Here is a 20,091-nt window from a genome sequence, read left to right on the forward strand (position 1 = left end):
TATATTGAAAACAGTTAATTATGCAAATCTGATTGTGTGTGAGGTGACTAAAAAAGTGTATATGAATGGTTTGTATGGATGTTTTGTGTTATTGTAAAAATATACAGAGGAAAATGTGTGTTAAAGCAAAGGAAGCGGATCTAGTTTGATGATTAGTTTGTAAAAAGGGGGTGGGGGTCAGTAAGTTATACTTCTTCCCACTCCTTTTCGAGCGCAAAAAGTTTTTATTTATTTATTTGTTTTGACCATGTTGTATGATTCTTTGTTATCTGATGATTCTATGTGCTTGAAATAAACTACTACTACTATTTAAACTGTTCTATAAACATATGGTCTGGTCCCAGTATAAAGATGGAGGGTCTTAACTTTTTCAATGCCATGGGCCGATTAAATCGGCTTTATGAATACAACCTTTAAAGTGCCACGGGCCGATCAGATCGGCTTTGGAGAACACGCCATATTTGTGTACAAACAAACCATCCACCCCCATTTCTTTCTCACATTTCGATGATGATCTTTCTGTGTCCCCCTTTTGAGACCAAGCAGACGGGAATTTGAGGTCACGCGACCGAATAAATTATGCAAATTACGATCAATAATGAATCGGCTGCGTCCGGTGCGTTTGGAATCTAATCAGCAATCGGTGTTACCAAGCGGTTTCCTGCAGGATTCTTCAAATATTATAAAAACGACGCGAAATACTGAAAAACGGCCAAATTCTGTGGCACTTTTAAGGCTTATTAGCCCCTTAACTGTCTGGCACCGAAAGAGTTAATACTGGTGTTACATCAATATTCTGTCTTAAATGTTCATGTGTGCTTGTTGCTCCTCATCTAGTTGGTATGTGTTGTCCATTACCATCTGGTATTGTTCTTACCATCACTGGGATGTGCTGCCCTTTACCATTAGTGCTGCTGTAGTTTTTTGTTTTTTTTTTCTTACCATTGTTGATATGTACTTACTGCTGTTCTTTATCACTTGTGCTATTGTAGTTTTTTGTTTTTACCATTGTTGGTATGTAATTATTATAATGTAAGTTGATGGTTAAGTGTTACCTGTGGTAACACCACCAGGAATGTACTTTGTTTCCATTTTTCACACACATTTTGGTTATACAGTGTAAATACTGTCGAACGAGTTCATTCTAATTTGGTTTAGGCCTATTTTATTCACTGTTCTGGCTTGAAGTCAAAGGACAGGAGTGAGTATTTAAAATGTTATTATGTTAAGTTATTTGATGATGAGAATGGGGGTGGGAGTAAATAAGTTTTTCTTCTTCCCACTCCTTTTCGAGTATAAATGAATGTTTTTGGAATTTTGAATTTGCATGTATTCTGTAAATGCTCGAAATAAAAAAAACATATGAATTAATAAATGAATCGTTGTATTCAAATAAACCCCATACAGGACTCTACTGCTTTCTCCCAACTTTAGTCTCCATGTTGCCAGGTAGAGTGGGGACCAGAAGTCGACTAAAAAACAAGTGACGAGAAGTGACGGACAGTGCTAAAATTGCTCGAGCGAAATAAATCGACTTCATATCAGTCCAACATTGGCAAAGACAAAAACAAAGGGAATTTTAGCCATAATTTTTATACGTTTTAGTTAGTTTTATAAACACACAATACAGTTTCAATTAGTTATCATTTTTTCTTTTAAATATAGTTTCTATTTATTTCAGTTACAATGACTTTTCAGTTCTAGTTTTCGTCATTTCGTTAGTTTTCCTTAACAATAATAACCTCATTCCCTACATCCACAGGGTTTCTACAGGTATCAGAAAATCTAATTTAATGCTTTTTAATGCCACTTTAAACAAATTTAATGCACACGTCCAACTGTAAATACAGTTTTATATATAGTTTTGTGTTGGTTTACCGTCAACAGGCTTTAACCAGGTTCTGAATAGTTCCTCCTCTAATCACTTCTGCTGAAACTTGCATTTTCCCATTTTTATGACATTTGCTAATATTCCCTCCGCTCTTTCGCCACAGCATGAGCACACTCACAGCACGTTGCATTCCAAGCATCCGGTGTTATGACTTGCTGTATCGGCCATAAACAATAGTCAATTAAAGGGTTTCACCTGTCAATCATCACACTATACTTCCAATTAAAAATTTTTAAAATATTTATATAATCAAAATAACAATGCTTTTTTTCCATCAAGTGTTTTCAGTTTTTTAATGCCTCTGGACATTGAATTTAATGCTTTTTTTAATTCAATTTAAGGCCTTAATTTTCACAAAATCTATTTAATGACTTTTAATGCTTTTTAATGACCTGCAGAAACCCTGATCCATGAAAACAGCCAGTATTCCACTACAGCAGCAACTCTAGCTAACATTAGCCCAGAAAAGCAGTCAACTAATGTCAAAACACAACTAGCTCATCTCATTTTTCTAACTTGTCCTCAGCTCCTCAGTCTTTGTGGCCTTGAAATCACTCTCATCATCCCATGTTAAAGGATGTCTTGGTTCCAAATGCATCACTATGTGAAAGGACTGAGTCGACTGACCAGGAGAGTAAAGACTGAACATACACCCACTGTGGAAGTATCTGCCAAAAAAGGCTTTACAAATCAAAGTTTTCATTACTCAGAAGTTGCATTAATTACAACTGCAAGTTATGGTTCAGGACAACATCTTTGAAAGTACCTTATCTTATTCAGTTCAATTTTATTTATAAAAAGCATTTTATGCACAAAGCGGACTCAGTGTGCTTCACAACAGGTATATAATATACATACAGTAAAAAAAAAAAATCATTAAAAAAAAGAGTGCAAGTGCAAGTAAGCAATCATATGTACACAGACTTAAAGTCACACACACACACACACACACACACACACACACACACACACACACACACACACACACAACTCAACAGAATGCTGTAAAAAAAAAAAAAAAAAAAAAAAAAAATATATATATATATATATATATATATATATATATACACACTGATGTGGCATGTCAAACTGTATGAGGCAGGGTGTTCCATTTTTGTGAGGTATATACACTAAAAGCTGCCTCCCCTTTCTGTATTTTTTAATTTTATTTTATTGGTTGATTTAATAGGGACCGTGCACATTTATGAACATTGCTGTGTAAAAAATACACCTATGTAAATATGTCAGAATTGGTAAAAATAACTACTCTTCATCTGCAGTCTCAAGGCAGGTGACAGAAACAAAACATAAACTAGAAGCACTCGGAGAGTGCAGACCTCCGCCAAGGCTGATCAGTGGGCCCCCCCACCCCCGATCATCCCCAAAAGTTAATCATTTCTTCCTTATCCTATTTCCAACAAACCCTGAAACTTTCATCAAAATCTGTCCATAACTTTTTGAGTTATGTTGCACACTAACGGACAGACAAACAAACAGACAAACAAACCCTGGCAAAAACATAACCTCCTTGGCGGAGGTAAAAAGTCAACATTAGTACATCACTTGTTCGCTATAAATAAGAAAAAAAAAACAAAATAAAATACAAATAATGGTAACATAGGCATCATCAAAACAAACAAATATATAAACAAAAAAACAAATAGATGTAGTATGATCACAGGGGCATTAGCCTATACATTCACCTCTATACTTATACACAACTAAACAGAGAAAGTGTTTGGGTGATGAAATGTATGTCAATTAAAAATGAGTGCATCTGTGGTTTTCTAGGAGCCACTATTTTAAGTGAGTTTTAAAAGTGTTGTATCTTGGACACTCTTATAGGGAGGGGCAGGCTATTCCAGAGTTTACCTCCTACTACTGACAGTACGCTTTGTCCAAAAGTGGTGCGTCTGAATGGTATCACATATTTTTAGATCTGGTGTGAGGAACGAGTAAGTTGCCACAGCCTGTTGACGGAAGTGTTGTTGCTGGGGTGTAAGTGATGAGCATATGTGTGATGTACTGGGGTGCAGGGCCATGTAGTACTTTGTAAACCAGGAGCAGGATTTTCAAATCGATTCTTGTTTGAACGTTTAACTTGTTTATCTTTCATCCGTGAAGCCTAATGCTGTGACACAAATCATTCTGTGTCACAGTAAATAATAGAAGGATCTAAGATTTGCCGACTTAGATCCTTTCTGACTTTGTTTTCGTTGTTTGTGGTTGTAGGGCATCAGTTTGACCCAACATGGCCCCATAAACATCAGATCATCATTTTTCATCGGGAGCAGCTCAGATTTCCAAACACATTATTCATCGTGTCCAAGTGATCCCTGCTTCCGAGTTCGGCCAATCAGACAGACGGCATATGCCCCGCCGATACCGTGTGCCCTGTCATTATGGTAATGGTGCTGGGTGTCAACACCCCGCTGCTCCACTCCGACAGGAACGAAACCTTATCACATCATTACACACCATTACTGCTCTTAATGAAGTCAACAGCTCCCAAGCAGAGGAGAGGCTCTGCTGTCGGACTCATTAAACCGTCTAACATGTGAATAACCCGGGGCTCAATTATCAAGTCACTCAGCTGTCCTCACGCCTGTTCGCCTCCTCTTCAGATGCCGATGCCGACATTGTGTCGTAAACCCCGCCCATTCAGTCACACGGTGAGTTGGAAGTGTCACCATAATGATCACAGTCATCCATCTCTATGTCACCACTGGAGACACAGTCAGTAATGTTGGCCACTATCAATATAACAATACAACGCAACTTTGGGAGCCTCAAGGGGAGGTGGGAATTATCAGAGCGTGAAAATATAAAAACATTACATCACAAGTAAATGTTTCCATTAAGTATCACAGATAGATAGATAGATAGATAGATAGATAGATAGATAGATAGATAGATAGATAGATAGATAGATAGATAGATAGATAGATAGATAGATAGATAGATAGATAGATAGATAGATAGATAGATAGATAGATAGACAGACAGACAGACAGACAGACAGACAGACAGACAGACAGACAGACAGACAGACAGACAGACAGACAGACAGACAGACAGACAAAATATGATAAAACAATTCTATTGGTCAGTCTTCACATTGGCCTGACAGTTTTAGAAATATTTAACCAATGAAAAGTGTTGAAAACAGCTTGTGATGACATCTCTTAACTCCATTCATTTATTTAGAATATGTGATTTTTCCAGTTTACTGAAAATCTGCCGTTTTGGATGTAAGAGGTTTCCGCCCGACAGCATTTTGAATTTTTTTTTTTTTTTTTAATTTTTGTATTTTTTGTATTTTTATTTTATTTTTTTTACTTTAAATATTTTTTTATATTTTTTTAATTCATTATTATTATTATTATTATTATTATTATTATTTATTGTTTTAATTTTACATTTTAAAATGTTTAATTAATTTATTAATCTTTTTTTTTTTTTTTCTTAAATGCCTCCATTAAAAACAGGTAATTATAGGTTACTTCTCCTGTCAGTGCCCTTGACTACAGTGTTGGTGAAGATCTGGAGTTGGTCCCCAAGCACCTTCAAAGGCAGCTCAGTGCTCCTAATGTGTCCTATATGCTAATGTTAATGCTAGGTACAATGTTAGGATGGATATAATGCAGATCAAATTTCCATATGGAGACAATAAAATGAGTCAACCTTAGGTTTAACCTTAACTACTCCCATGAAAATTAAGAAATAAACGTTGTGTGATGGTATATTTCCCTGCACAGATCTGCCCTCTGCCTGTTGTCCATATTTTCCTCTACTTTTACCATGTTCAGCATGTGTCTGGAAGTTTCTACGTCCAGCCAATTACAGCATCAAACAGCATTGGAAGAGATATAAAAACAAAGCAGCTCTGGTTCATTCTGTTCTGCTCTACTCTTAGTGTGTGCAGCTCTGCCTGAGAGACTGAACTGTGGGCAAAGCACACTATGTTTACACCCATTCTCTGCTTATGGCCTGTCTATAATGGACCTGTTGAGGAAATACACAGCAGAAGTGTGAGGATGAAGCGTACACGTTGGTTGTATTTGATTCAAGAGCATTCCTGTTGAGTTTTACGATGGTGTGGACGTATTTATGTGTAATTCAGTACATAAGTGCTTGAAATAATGGTCTATTTTTCTATTTCACTCCTTTTTTCTCTTCTATTTTCTTGCTAACACCACTTGTTCTCTCCATTTAATTTATTTGTTGCTACTTTATGCACTGAGCAGGAACGAAGGGAAAAACACAAACAGAAATGTAATAGAGTTCACACTTAGCTATATTACTGGTGGATATTTTACTATATGTGACATCATTAGATTAGGAATAATGAAGCATCAGTGGAGTAGAAGTATAAAGTAAAATAAAATGAACACATAAGACAGGCTTCAACAGCACAAACTTACATATATAGGATCAGGAAAATAGAACTATGAAGTTTGAGTTTTTATTGTTTGGAGTTTTACAAGATGATGGACCTGAGGGTTAAACCACTGACTTTAAAACAACAATGGAAATATTTTAATATTCAGAAAATTTATATTCCGTCTCCACATTGCTTTAGGACATATTTCTGACAGTTTACAAAACAACAAACACTGAGCAGTGAGGTCATTCAGAACTCCGACCTCTGAGGCCAAGGGTCAATAGTCTACCGGTTCCACAATATGATTCAAACACAAAACACATTTTTATCCATATTTTGTTGTAGTTGGTGCCAGAACTTTGTTTAACTGACTGCTACTGAGCTAATAAAGGTCTTAAATGTATTTTATTAATGCCTGCAGCTTATTTATTTTCCAGTATAACCAAAGGGGAAGATCCCAAACTCATCCATTTCAGCATTAATGAAAACATAATGGCAAAAGTAAAACACTTCAAGAGTAAAAACATTGAAACTTTACACGTTTGGCCCAATCCCAATTCACCCCTTGGCCCTCCCCCGTACCCCTTGGGTTAGGGCAGTGTGTTTCAAACTGTGGGGCAGGCCCCCTAGGGGAGGCATGAAGGCTAGTCGGGAGGGCATGGCATCATTACTGGGTGTTTTTTTTTTCTTCAGGTTAGAACATGTAGCAGGTGGAACTAATGTTTTAGCGTTGGAGCACCCTGGACTCATTTTATGGACGTACACCAAACCAATCTACTGCCATGGTGATCTGTCACTAGACTAGACCAAGAGTTTAGGTTTGGAGAATGGACAAGGATTGGACTTAGACCAAGACTGGTCTCGAGACCATTTTTTGTGGTCTCAGTCTTGTTATGGACACAACTCATTTGGTCTCGTTCTTGTCTTGTTCTCGGACATATCGGTCTTGATGGGTTTTGTACAAAAACCACATCCTCACAGAATAGTATCATTATTTATTACACGCCCTCTTCAAGACACAAGGACAATATAAGAGAAAAGATAACATGAATTTGATTTTAGCCATGACACTTTACGTCATTGCCTTTCGCTCTGCAATTGATATGAGTGATCATATGTCAATTCTAACTCTCTGTTTTTCGGCCTTGGTCTTGGTCTTGCTTTAGTGTGTCATGGTCTTGGTCTTGTCTTGGTCTTGATACCCTCCAGTCTCGGCAGTGTCTTGGTCTTGGTCCAGCCAGTCTCGACTACAACACTAATTTTACCGGAAAAGAAAACTGTGCAATGTTACTGTTTTTGCACAGTTTGCACTTTAATGTTCTGAGACATTCAATGTAAACGGACTCATTGACCCACTTATATTGTTCAAATGTTCATCTTTGTTCCCAAAATTTATTAGTTTTTCTAAAATAAGTAACTTTATTGTCATAGTTGTGAGATAATTGCACATTTCCTGTTTTTATTTGGAAAAAATGTTGTCTCAGGGAGCAGTCTGGTTGAGTTTATTTGTATTATTCAAGCAAAAATCAAAATAATTTTTCATTTGCACAACAAATTATCCAAGGAAAAGCCAAAAGTATTGTTACAATATTAATGCTTCTTTCAATAAAAGTTATAATTGCACCACTGTTACAATGTTGTTGGGGTTGAGGGGGGCCTGGAGATTTTTCATCCTCCAAAGGGGGGCCCCACAGAAAAAGATTGAGAACCACTGGGTTAAGGTTAGGGTCCTTTTAATTGACCTGCTCTGAAATTAAGGAATTTGAAATACATAATTATGTTTTCTTATTACTTTATTTTCTTAGATTTGTTTGCCCCCTGAGGAGAAATTAGGTTTTTATTTTTTTTTTTAATTTTTTTTAACTGAATTGTCCTTTGCCCATGCCCTACCCTTCCACCAAGTTTCATGAAAATCAGCGCAGTATTTTTGTGCAAAGCTACTGACAGATGAGGTTGGTCACATCACCTCCATCAATAAGAAAACCCCACACTAGATAGAACTCATCCAGTGCTTTCCATCCTTTTCAACAACTTTCCGAAACTGCTCAACTCCAGTATTTTTGGACATATTGAAGTAAACTTTGCAGCAGATTCAAAACCGACCAAATTAACAGTGGAATAGTGTAGAATTGTGTGTCATGTGTACATGCATGTGTTGGGAAGGAGTTTGTGGACTGTTTGACCGTGTTCATCATCCATCAGAGGAGTTGTACACTTGTCATTGGGGAGTTCCTCTCGACTCGCTGCAGGACGTTCATCACATGAAGGTCAAAGCTGAACTCCACCAGCTGCTCTTTATTAACACTCAACCTTTCAATGCAGCCATCTGGCAGCCACAGAGACGAATGTTTAAAGGCTTTCGGGGCAGAGAGCGGAGATAAACACCAGAGACGCCTTTGTATTTCTTCACTTGTGACGACCTTCCATCGACAAGACTGAGCTAAACACCTGCTACTACATGCTCACCCTCTATCTTTACACCACCTTCTGTCATTTTGGATTTGCTCTGAAAATAAGCTGAGCAGTGGAGGAATGTGATTTATTGGCTACCTCCAACAGAAAATGGCTTTAAAGGTCTGGTACATCTCACTAGGCAACAAGAAAGTGTAAAAATACAAGGACACACAGCTAAATATTGGCACCGAATGTGATATTAGCCCAGTAGCAGTCCAAAGTGATAATATCCCCATCGGTAAAAGACACTCTACCTGATGACTTTTTAATGTCTGACAAAATATGATTTGTACCAACTGCCAGCAGATGCATAGCCGCAAGAAGAAAAACACAACTACTTTTAAACATTAGGTTGAATTTGGAGATCAAGAGGTTTATGGTTATGAGCAAATATCACAGTTGTAAACTTTGTAAGAAGGAGCCACAGGTGGAAAACATCATACAGGACTACTCCATTAAAGAAAACATATTTAACCCTTTCATGCATAGTGGTCACTACAGTGGACAGTTATTCTGCAGCTTTACTCTTGTATATTCATGGGTTTTGTTGTTTTAGTTCCATATCAACCGACACAGTGGACACTTATGCATCATCTCATAAACTGCAATTCATACCATTACTGTAACTTTGCTGTTCTTGATTGGTTCTTGAATGGAAATCAGTTGTTAATATTTATTTTTTGCATATTATCCCCATGAAGTGTCATGTCTGCTCCCAGACTGTGTCTGTCTTTTCTGTTTTCTCTGTCATTTCCTGTTTTATTTTGTTAAGTTTCCCTCTTGTGTCATGTCTGGTGTTTTTACTTCCCCTCCTTGATTGTTTCACCTGCTCCTGATTACCTGACTCCTCCCTGATTATCTCCACCTGTGTCCTATTGTCTTCCCTCCCTCTTGTGTATTTAAACCCTGTGTCTTCCCCTGTTCCTTGGCCAGTTTGTGTTCTACCTTTGTGTGCTCACTTACCAGCGTTTTTGGATACCTGTCAGTCTGTCTGCCCGTTCTTGACCCGTTTTGCCTTCCGACCACCGATCCTGCCTGTTCCTTGTCTGCCTGCTCGTCTGGTTCTGACCTGGTTCGTACTTCGACTCCTGATTCTGCCTATTCCCTGATTACCTCAGCCTCCAACGTGTTACCCTGTGTTTCGACCCTCGCCTGGACCCTGACCGTGAGTAGCCTTTCCCTCATGTACCGTTGCCTCCTGAATTGCCCTCCTGTGTATGACCTGGCTTGTTTTTTGACTATCCTCTGTTTTGCCCTAGTCGGGGTGTTGACGGGAATCCTCCGGCTCGGCCGTGCTGACCATCCATATTCCCCGTTCACAGCCCGGACGAAGAGTCCAGAATCACACGCCTTCACAGACGTGTTAACTATTTTGTGCTGTGTTTTTACTACTGTGATTGTGTTTAATAAACACTCTCAATTGGTCATCTGCATTCTGGTCTTGCATTTGGGTTCAGCCTTCGTACTAGTCCCATTACAGTACAAACTGGCCACTAAGATGAACCCAGCAGACCTAGACCAGGTCCGGGAGGCAGTTCGGTCCCAGGGGCAACGCTTAGGGGGACATGAACAGATTTTGCACTCCCTAATGGATAAGATGACTCAGCTGTCCGTTCAGTTTTCCCAGTATTCTGGTAACCAGGCTTCTGCTCCGGTCCCGCCAGTCGAGAATATTAACTCTGTCTCACCCGTTAAAACCTTGGAGGAACCCAACATCCCACCTCCATCTAAGTACACAGGTAACCCTGATACTTGCCGTAATTTTTGTACACAACTCCAGCTCATTTTTGATTCCCAGCCCCGCCGTTTTGCTAATGAGTTAGCTAAGGTTGCATATATTGCTAGTCTGTTGGAAGGCCCTCCTTTAAGCCTGTTCAACGCAGCCTATGAACAAGGGTCTCCCATCACTCAGTCAGCCTCGGGTTTGATGGCTGAGCTAAAAAGGATATATGACCATCCTATCCGTGGACCACAGGCCGGTCAAAGACTCATGAGGCTGAGGCAGGGAGATCGCCCCATTAGGCAGTATGTCAGTGAGTTTCGTTCTCTAGCAGCAGAATCTGAATGGAACGAGAAGTCTTTGATCTCTGCGTTCCAGAGCGGTCTCAACCGCACCGTTGGTCGTGAGATGGCGCTCCGGCAGGAACTCCATTCACTGGATGATGTCATCGAGGCTGCTATTTGGGTTACTGACCAGTCGGTGTTTTGGCAGCCAGAACCATCATGGAACCGCCAGCCCTCCGTGAGTAAGCCCCACTCAGAACCCCCTCACCCAGTACCTGAGTCCAGCGGGGGTTCGAAAGTGGAACCGATGCAAGTGGGTCGGACTCGTCTGTCGGCAGAGGAACGTCAACGCCGTCTGGTGGCTGGTCTGTGCCTATACTGTGGTCAGGAGGGGCACCGAGTCAGCAACTGCCCAGTGAAACCTAGAACGATGGCAGGTGAGGACTCTCTTTTGAGCAGAACGTTCTGTGTGTCCAGCGCCTCTCGTGTTCAGCCCTTGGTCTGTGTATGCTCTAGTTCTGTGTCTCTGCAGCTTCCAGTCCTGATAGACTCCGGGTCAGACGCTAATCTGATGGATGAAGAATTAGCTAAGCAGCTCCACCTCAGTCTGCTCCCGGTTCTGAAGCCCCTGGAGGCGAGGGCTTTAGACAATCACATTATCTGTAGAGTTACTCAACGGACTCAACCAGTTACTGTCCGGTTCAAAGATGGTCACTCTGAGGAAATCAGTTTTCATGTTTATCGTTCTGACTCTCACCCTCTTATATTAGGTCACCCCTGGCTATCTTTCCATAACCCCTGTATTAACTGGCAAACGGGGGAGGTCCAAGCTTGGGGAGAGGGGTGTGGTTCCTGTTGTGAAGGGGTCCGGAATCCTGATCCTCCGTCCAAGCCAGTTCAGGTCACTGTGGCACCTGTCATCTCTCCAGAGGAGCAGGAGACGGTGTTTCCTGCTCTTAGTAAGGTACCTGAGTGTTATCACGACCTTAAGGAGGTATTTAATAAGTCACGCGCTACTGCGCTACCCCCTCACAGACCGTATGACTGTGCTATTGATTTGCGTCCTGGTACCTGCCCCCCTAAGGGGAGGCTGTATTCTCTGTCTGGCCCAGAGACGGCCGCAATGAAAAAGTATATTGATGAGTCCCTGGCGGCCGGCCTGATTCGACCATCCTCATCTCCAGCTGGGGCAGGGTTTTTCTTCGTCGACAAGAAGGATAAGACGCTACGCCCCTGTATTGACTATCGTGGCCTTAATGACATTACCATCCGTAATAGATATCCATTACCCCTCATGTCTTCAGCATTCGAACTATTACACGGGGCCAAAGTATTCACCAAGTTAGACCTCCGTAACGCATATCACTTGGTGAGAATCAGAGAAGGGGACGAGTGGAAGACTGCCTTTAACACCCCAAGTGGACACTATGAGTACTTAGTGATGCCGTTTGGTCTCACTAACGCCCCCGCTGTTTTCCAAGCTTTAGTCAATGACGTGTTACGTGACATGCTCAATGTTTTTGTATTTGTGTATCTGGATGATATTCTTATTTTTTCCCCGGATGAGGAGTCACATGTCCAGCATGTCCGCCAGGTGCTCCAAAGACTTCTCCAAAACCAACTGTTTGTAAAAGCTGAGAAGTGTGAGTTTCACCGCCCATCTGTTTCCTTTCTGGGTTTTATCATCGCAGAGGGGAGTGTCCAGATGGACCCAGACAAGGTCAGTGCTGTCAGGGATTGGCCCACGCCCACCAGTCGTAAGGATGTCCAGAGATTCCTTGGATTCGCTAACTTCTACAGGAAGTTCATTAGGGGGTTCAGCAGTGTGGCTGCCCCTTTGCATGTTCTAACCTCTCCCAAGTCCGTTTTCAGATGGAACCCCGAAGCAGACGCAGCGTTTGTGAAGCTGAAAAGGGCGTTCACCTCGGCCCCCATTCTGTCGGTTCCGGATCCAGCTCGTCAGTTCGTCGTGGAGGTGGACGCCTCTGATCTGGGGGTCGGGGCAGTCATTTCCCAACGCTCTCCAAAGGACAACAGGCTTCACCCGTGCGCTTTCCTCTCCAGGAGACTGTCCAAAGCGGAAAGTAACTATGACATCGGCAACAGGGAGTTGCTAGCCATCAAGGTGGCCCTGGAGGAATGGCGCCACTGGCTGGAGGGAACCGAAATACCATTCATGATCTGGACGGATCACAAGAACCTAGAGTATCTGCGGTCTGCAAAGAGACTCAACTCCCGTCAGGCCAGGTGGGCTCTGTTCTTCACACGATTCAATTTTTCACTGTCATATCAGCCTGGTTCCAAAAATGTGAAACCTGACGCTCTGTCCAGACTCTTTATGCCCGTCAATTCAGATTCTGAACCAGGACCTATCCTCCCTGAGAACTGTGTGGTGGGGGCGGTACAGTGGGAGATTGAGAAATCTGTTATTAATGCATTACGTGATTGTGACATCCCGGCTGGCGTTCCGCCAGACCGCCTGTTTGTTCCTGATCACCTCCGCCCACAGGTCATCCACTGGGCTCACACATCCAGGCTGACATGTCACCCGGGAGTCCAGCGGACTGCATTCGTTATTAAACAGCGCTTCTGGTGGCCCGCTTTGGAGAAAGAAGTGGCGGAGTATGTCGCTGCCTGTCCTGTCTGTGCTGCGTGTAAGACCTCCAATAAACCTCCGGTTGGTCAATTACACCCTCTACCTGTTCCCAGTAGACCCTGGTCTAATGTGTCACTAGACTTTGTGACGGGGCTGCCCCCGTCAGATGGAAATACCACTGTGTTGACCATTGTTGACCGTTTTTCCAAGATGGCTCACTTTGTCCCACTACCTAAGCTCCCCTCTGCTAAGGAGACAGCAGAGGCCATGTTATGTCATGTCTGTCGATTACATGGGTTTCCCAGAGACATTGTTTCGGACAGAGGTCCTCAGTTTGTTGCACGTTTTTGGCGTGCTTTTTGTTCCCTTATTGGGGCGTCTGTTAGTCTGTCCTCGGGCTATCACCCACAGTCCAATGGTCAGACGGAGCGGCTCAATCAGGTGCTGGAGGCCGGTCTTAGAGTTTTGGCCTCCCACAACCCTGCTTCCTGGAGCCGCCAGCTGATCTGGGTCGAATACGCCCACAATTCGCTACCCTGTGCTTCTTCTGGTCTGTCTCCTTTTCATGTAGTTTGTGGTTATCAACCTCCTCTGTTCCCGGCCCTAGAGAAGGATGTCAGCGTCCCCTCAGCTCTGGCCTTGATAAGGAGATGCAAAAGGACCTGGATTCGCGCCAGACAAGCTCTGTTGAAGGCCTCGGGGGTCTACAAGGCAGCTGCGGACCGGCACAGGACTCCAGCCCCGGTCTACCAGCGCGACCAACGTGTGTGGCTGTCAACCCGTCATCTTCCCTTGAGGGTGGAGAGCCGCAAATTGGCACCCAGGTTCGTGGGCCCATTTCCTATCTCAAAAATTATTAATCCTGTCTCTGTTCGCCTGAAGCTACCTAGGACCATGAGGATACACCCAACCTTCCACGTGAGTCAAGTTAAACCGGCTAAGGAGAGCCGGTTAGTCCCTCCCACCCAGCCACCACCGCCACCCCGGATCATTGATGGAGGCCCAGCCTACACTGTTCGCCGGCTCCTAGCGGCCCGTCGCCGGGGAAGAGGATTTCAATACTTGGTGGATTGGGAAGGATACGGCCCTGAAGAGCGTTCCTGGGTGCCCGCCTCTTACATCCTGGACCCGGACCTGATCCGGGACTTTCATCGCCACCACCCGGAGGTTCCTGGGCCGTCCGGTGCCGTCCCCTAGAGGGGGGGGTACTGTCATGTCTGCTCCCAGACTGTGTCTGTCTTTTCTGTTTTCTCTGTCATTTCCTGTTTTATTTTGTTAAGTTTCCCTCTTGTGTCATGTCTGGTGTTTTTACTTCCCCTCCTTGATTGTTTCACCTGCTCCTGATTACCTGACTCCTCCCTGATTATCTCCACCTGTGTCCTATTGTCTTCCCTCCCTCTTGTGTATTTAAACCCTGTGTCTTCCCCTGTTCCTTGGCCAGTTTGTGTTCTACCTTTGTGTGCTCACTTACCAGCGTTTTTGGATACCTGTCAGTCTGTCTGCCCGTTCTTGACCCGTTTTGCCTTCCGACCACCGATCCTGCCTGTTCCTTGTCTGCCTGCTCGTCTGGTTCTGACCTGGTTCGTACTTCGACTCCTGATTCTGCCTATTCCCTGACTACCTCAGCCTCCAACGTGTTACCCTGTGTTTCGACCCTCGCCTGGACCCTGACCGTGAGTAGCCTTTCCCTCATGTACCGTTGCCTCCTGAATTGCCCTCCTGTGTATGACCTGGCTTGTTTTTTGACTATCCTCTGTTTTGCCCTAGTCGGGGTGTTGACGGGAATCCTCCGGCTCGGCCGTGCTGACCATCCATATTCCCCGTTCACAGCCCGGACGAAGAGTCCAGAATCACACGCCTTCACAGACGTGTTAACTATTTTGTGCTGTGTTTTTACTACTGTGATTGTGTTTAATAAACACTCTCAATTGGTCATCTGCATTCTGGTCTTGCATTTGGGTTCAGCCTTCGTACTAGTCCCATTACATGAAGTGAGTAATAACTAGTATTAGAATATGTTAAAATGTGAGAAAACATCAGATTAGCTGCATTAAACATGGTTTCATTTCACTGTTTTCATATCACTTTATGATATTGGGTTTTAAATACATGTTTCTTTGCTTCAAGAATAAAATTCATGGTGTAGCTGAGTGGACATTTTTGTAACTCCATGAAAAACAGGTTGATTTAAAAAAAAAAAAAAAATTAAATCACATTGTTTTTTTTCATGCCTAAAGAGGGATAAAAACACTCAGGAAAAAAAAAAATCTTGATTAAGGTTCTCATAATTCATGCATGAAAGGGTTAATCTTAACTACAAAAGCACACGGAGAGTGCAGACCTCCGCCAAAGCAGATCAGTTGTTGCTTGTGCCAGTATCAACTTTTCCTGAAAATTTCATCAAAATCCTTCCATAAATTTTGACTTATCTTGCTAACAGACAGACAAACAAACAACCCCCCCCCCCTTCCCCAAATCTAATCATTAGTTCAAAATTTCATCCAAATCCGTCCATAACTTTTTGAGTTATCTTGCTAACAGACAAACAAACCCCGGTGAAAACATTACCTCCGCCATTCCTTGGCGGAGATAATAAATTTAATAAGTATTTGACAGTATGACTCTACTGTGTGTATATGGTGGCCTAAAGCAGGGAGAGCAGCATCAAGAGACTTAGGCCATTTTCAGACTGGGTATACAGATCTGTGCTGTACCTGGATACGATCACTGAAGAAGAGTGACCTTCGTTGTCCCCAATATATCACAGAGCATTTCAGTTGATAAGGCAAGCTCTGTGTTTTAGACTGTAGATGTAAATATTAAATAAATATTTCATTCATTCATTCATTTTCTGAACCTGCTTTATCCTCACTAGGGTCACGGGGGTCGCTTGGAGCCTATCCCAGCTACATAGGGGCAAAGGCGGGGTACACCCTGGACATTTCGCCAGTTCATCGCAGGGCTAAATAAATATTTTCATAATCTAATTTAACTTTTTTCAAACTATCCTTTAAAACAATGGGAATTACATAAACAAACTGAAATTTATTAAGAAAAACAGGTGCTATTTTAACAATATTCTGCCTCAGTTTATCACTTACACATATGCATTACAACTAACAGATCACAGTGGATCTACAAATACACAAAACATTAATAACAGACACAATTTTGTTAAAATTCGTCATCACATGGTTCTCTTTAGACATTTCAGGTCGTTCATATTTGTTCAGGTGAAATGATGAATGAATGTTTGTTTTAGTGTAAATACAGTAAAATTACATTAAAATGTTTACATTTAAAAAGAGAAAATTTGGAGTTGTCATTATTTATAGATTATTATTTTATTGATTTATTGATTTATTTTGCACATACATAACATTGATCAAAGACATAATGAAACAGTAAAGGTGCAGTTTTAAAGCCTCCACCTTTAAATACAATACACATTCTAAAAGTTATAAGACTACCATAGTCCATACACATTCAGAATTCATTAAAAAAGAAAGAGAATATAAAAAATATATCTGTATCAATGCGATATCATAATTGATTTCCTTAGATATTTCTTAAAGGATATCTCTGATGTACTATTTCCAAGAACATCTGAAAATTGACTCCACAATTTACATCCTCTACACCTTATACAAAACTGAGCTTTTGATGTGACACATTTAGGCAAATAAAAATGTTGATTTTGTGCCAGTATTTGTGCGAGTATTGTATCTATGAACTGTGGCATTATGGATGTATTTAATAATGGATTAGATTTCTATAATGCTTTTCAAGGAACCCAAAGCGCTATTAATTATTGATCCATTTCACGCCTATAGCCCCTCCGACCACCACCGAACATTCATACACTTTCATTCACCGGCGTGAGTGACACTGGATGCAAGGTGGGTAAAGTATCTTGTCCAAGGACACAACGGCACATGACTGGAGCAGGATTCGAACCGCCAACCCTTCGGTTATTGGACGACCAGTTCTACCTCCTGAGCCATGGCCGCCCTCTGATTGAATAGGTCTGAATGTGGAAGCTGAACTAAATCATTGTTAATATCTTAATTAGGGCTGGGCAAGTTAACCCGTTATAATCACATTAACGCATTCATTAAATAACGCCGACATTTTTTTTAATCTCACGTTAATGCTGTTTTATTATTGTTCTGCCTTTCGAGCAAGTCTTAGTTCATTTATACATACGGACTCTTATTTTGAAACTCATGCTTTTATTTTGGCGCTCCACACGCACCAAGCGCCGGTGCTGCGTGTACATGCCGGCTGAGAGGAGAAAGCAAACTTTCCAAGTAATGCTGAATCAAACTTTAACTCCTGCAGAAGCAACGCCTGTATGTATCAATCATTCTGTTGTTTGCTAAATAATTTCACATGCAAACGTGCCGTTAGAAACATGTTTATGACGTTATTTTGGATGTGTTTATTACAGTGTGTTATTAACATGTTTAAGCTAATTCGTTCATGCTAGCAGTCGCAGATGGGTTGCTAATTCTTTATGCAGGCTCATGTTAAGTTTATGTAAATTCATTGGTTGTGTTTAGGTATAATATGCCAGCCTTTGAACTAACCTTTACTTATTTACCATGTGATTGCTGTATTAGCAGTCAATTTAAGTTTATAATAATTGCATCTATGCATTCTCCGTGAATATGCATATAATTAATAGACATAACTATTTTAATTATTTTGTCTTTATTTTATTAGTTAGTTCCTTCTTATGTCCGAACTGACTACGGTAACACCGAAAAGACAAAACATATGTTAGTGACACTTATTCTCACCACTAGAGGGCCCCCTTTGCATGCTTGTAACAACTGAACATCACATATTATTGGGCTTATTAGTATTAGTACTTATTAGTGGGCTTAAGACTCCTGTCAGTCACTCACAAGTGGAAATAAACTGGTGTGGACAGAAAGATGTGTAAAAGTACTGGTCTGTTCCATGGACATTTTCATTTTAAATGTCTTCAGATGGTGGGGTTGAGAAGGACACAGGTGTTTGGAAGTACTGACGTGGAATTATTTTTATCACCGGAGTACTTCAAGTCTGAAATATCACTGAAAGGCAATACATGCACCCCCCCCCCCCAAATATAACTATGCAATTAATCACGATTAATCACAGAAATCCACGCAATTAAAAATTTTAATCGCTGCCCAGCACTAATCTTTATGTATTTTTTGAAACTCACAAATTCATTCCACGGGCTAGACTGGACCCTTTGGCGGGCTGGATTTGGACCCCGGGCCACATGTTTGACATCCCTGGACTACACATTATTCATTATATCCTGTTGCTTTTGTGGATCAGAGTAGTGCAATGTACATCCCACTTATAAACAAACAAAACCACAATCAGATTTCCATTTTTGTCCAGGACATGCTTGGAGCTCTGTCAGATTTTCAGTTATATAACATATTTCTGTGACCAAACCACTGAACGTGTGATCAGCTGAGGATGTCAACTTCCCTGTGAGCTGACAAACAGACAGTGACTACTGCAGCTCTGCATCCTGCTTCTTATGGACCCCATTAGAGATGTGCACCGTGCATCGGAGGACAATGCCGTTTCCCTGAATTATAAATGGCAGCAGTGCTTTATACCAGGCTTTGATCCAGTAAACCTTGAATATAATCAATGGCAACTCCCCTGACTGTGCTGGCAGCCTGAAAATGTGGCAGCAGGGCTAAACTACAGCTCTCCAAAGTGCCACTGTTGACAAGCTTTGGGCAACAGGTGCAGAGCGCTGAGGCCCTTTGTACTTGGAGTATCTGTATTATAGCTGCAGGCAATGGCAGATATTTTTGGGGAAGCACCAGATGAGGTTCCCGCTGTTGCTATGAAACTGGTGAAAACTGCTTTGAAGTTTGGCACAGTTCACTTGGAAGTTAAAATATTTTTAACTTCCATTTTCTGCTGTTGACACTGAAAAACACAGCAGCTCATACTGGTGGAAACAAGTGCAAGTGTGGAGGTACAGTGTCGGCAATGTGACGAAGACGACAACGCCACACAGGGAATAAGACGACGGGGGGAAACGCCGCCGCCGAGAGGTGACGCTGACGTGTAATACCACTCACAGCCACTAGATGCTGCTCCGAAAACACCCAGATCCCATATACTTCTACTGAGTCTCTGTGGAATCACCAAATTTAATGTTCTCCAGGAGACACTCTGGTTTCTTTAGTTTGATTAGCCCCCTTCAGTACATCTTCTGGTGGTCCTTTTTGTAAACCACTGTTCTGTTTACCCTTTATCAGGCTAGTGACTATTTTTGGTAATTTCACCTACATTACAAGATAGCGACAGCAACAGTTACAGTGAGTCAACAATCTCAGGTCCAATGTGGTCTACAGGGTCTGTAAGGTCCACCTCTGCATGAAGAGTGAGTGTACCTGCTTTGTTAGGTACCATGAGGTAATGGTACTAATGTAAGGACTGATGTTCAAAGGTAGGGATGCACCAGTACGACTTTTTCAGTCTCAATGCCGATACCGATGCGGAGACTTTGAGAATCGGTCGATACCCGATACCGGTCTGATATCATTGTTGATTTAGAGCAGAGGTTCTCAACAGTGGGGGACACTCTATCCTGGGGGTGGGTGGGGGGCACATGGGGGGGTTTTGCAAGTGACATCATCGCACATGTGGGTGCATTAGCGACTACCATTGTATATCACAAGAGTATATTGTCTACATTATCCATATTGTAGCATATTGTCCAGCACATCGTCCACT

At 41.9% G+C, this 20,091-nt stretch overlaps 1 protein-coding gene across 1 annotated transcript in view; it reads right to left on the minus strand.

Moving 5' to 3' along the window:
* Window positions 1-20,091, minus strand: part of LOC115414140 (protein kinase C-binding protein NELL1-like) — an 806,279-nt gene that overhangs the window by 363,142 nt on the left and 423,046 nt on the right. The window lies entirely within an intron of this gene.

Source organism: Sphaeramia orbicularis, chromosome 3 (genome assembly GCF_902148855.1).
Source record: "Sphaeramia orbicularis chromosome 3, fSphaOr1.1, whole genome shotgun sequence".
Classification (NCBI taxonomy): Eukaryota; Metazoa; Chordata; class Actinopteri; order Kurtiformes; family Apogonidae; genus Sphaeramia; species Sphaeramia orbicularis.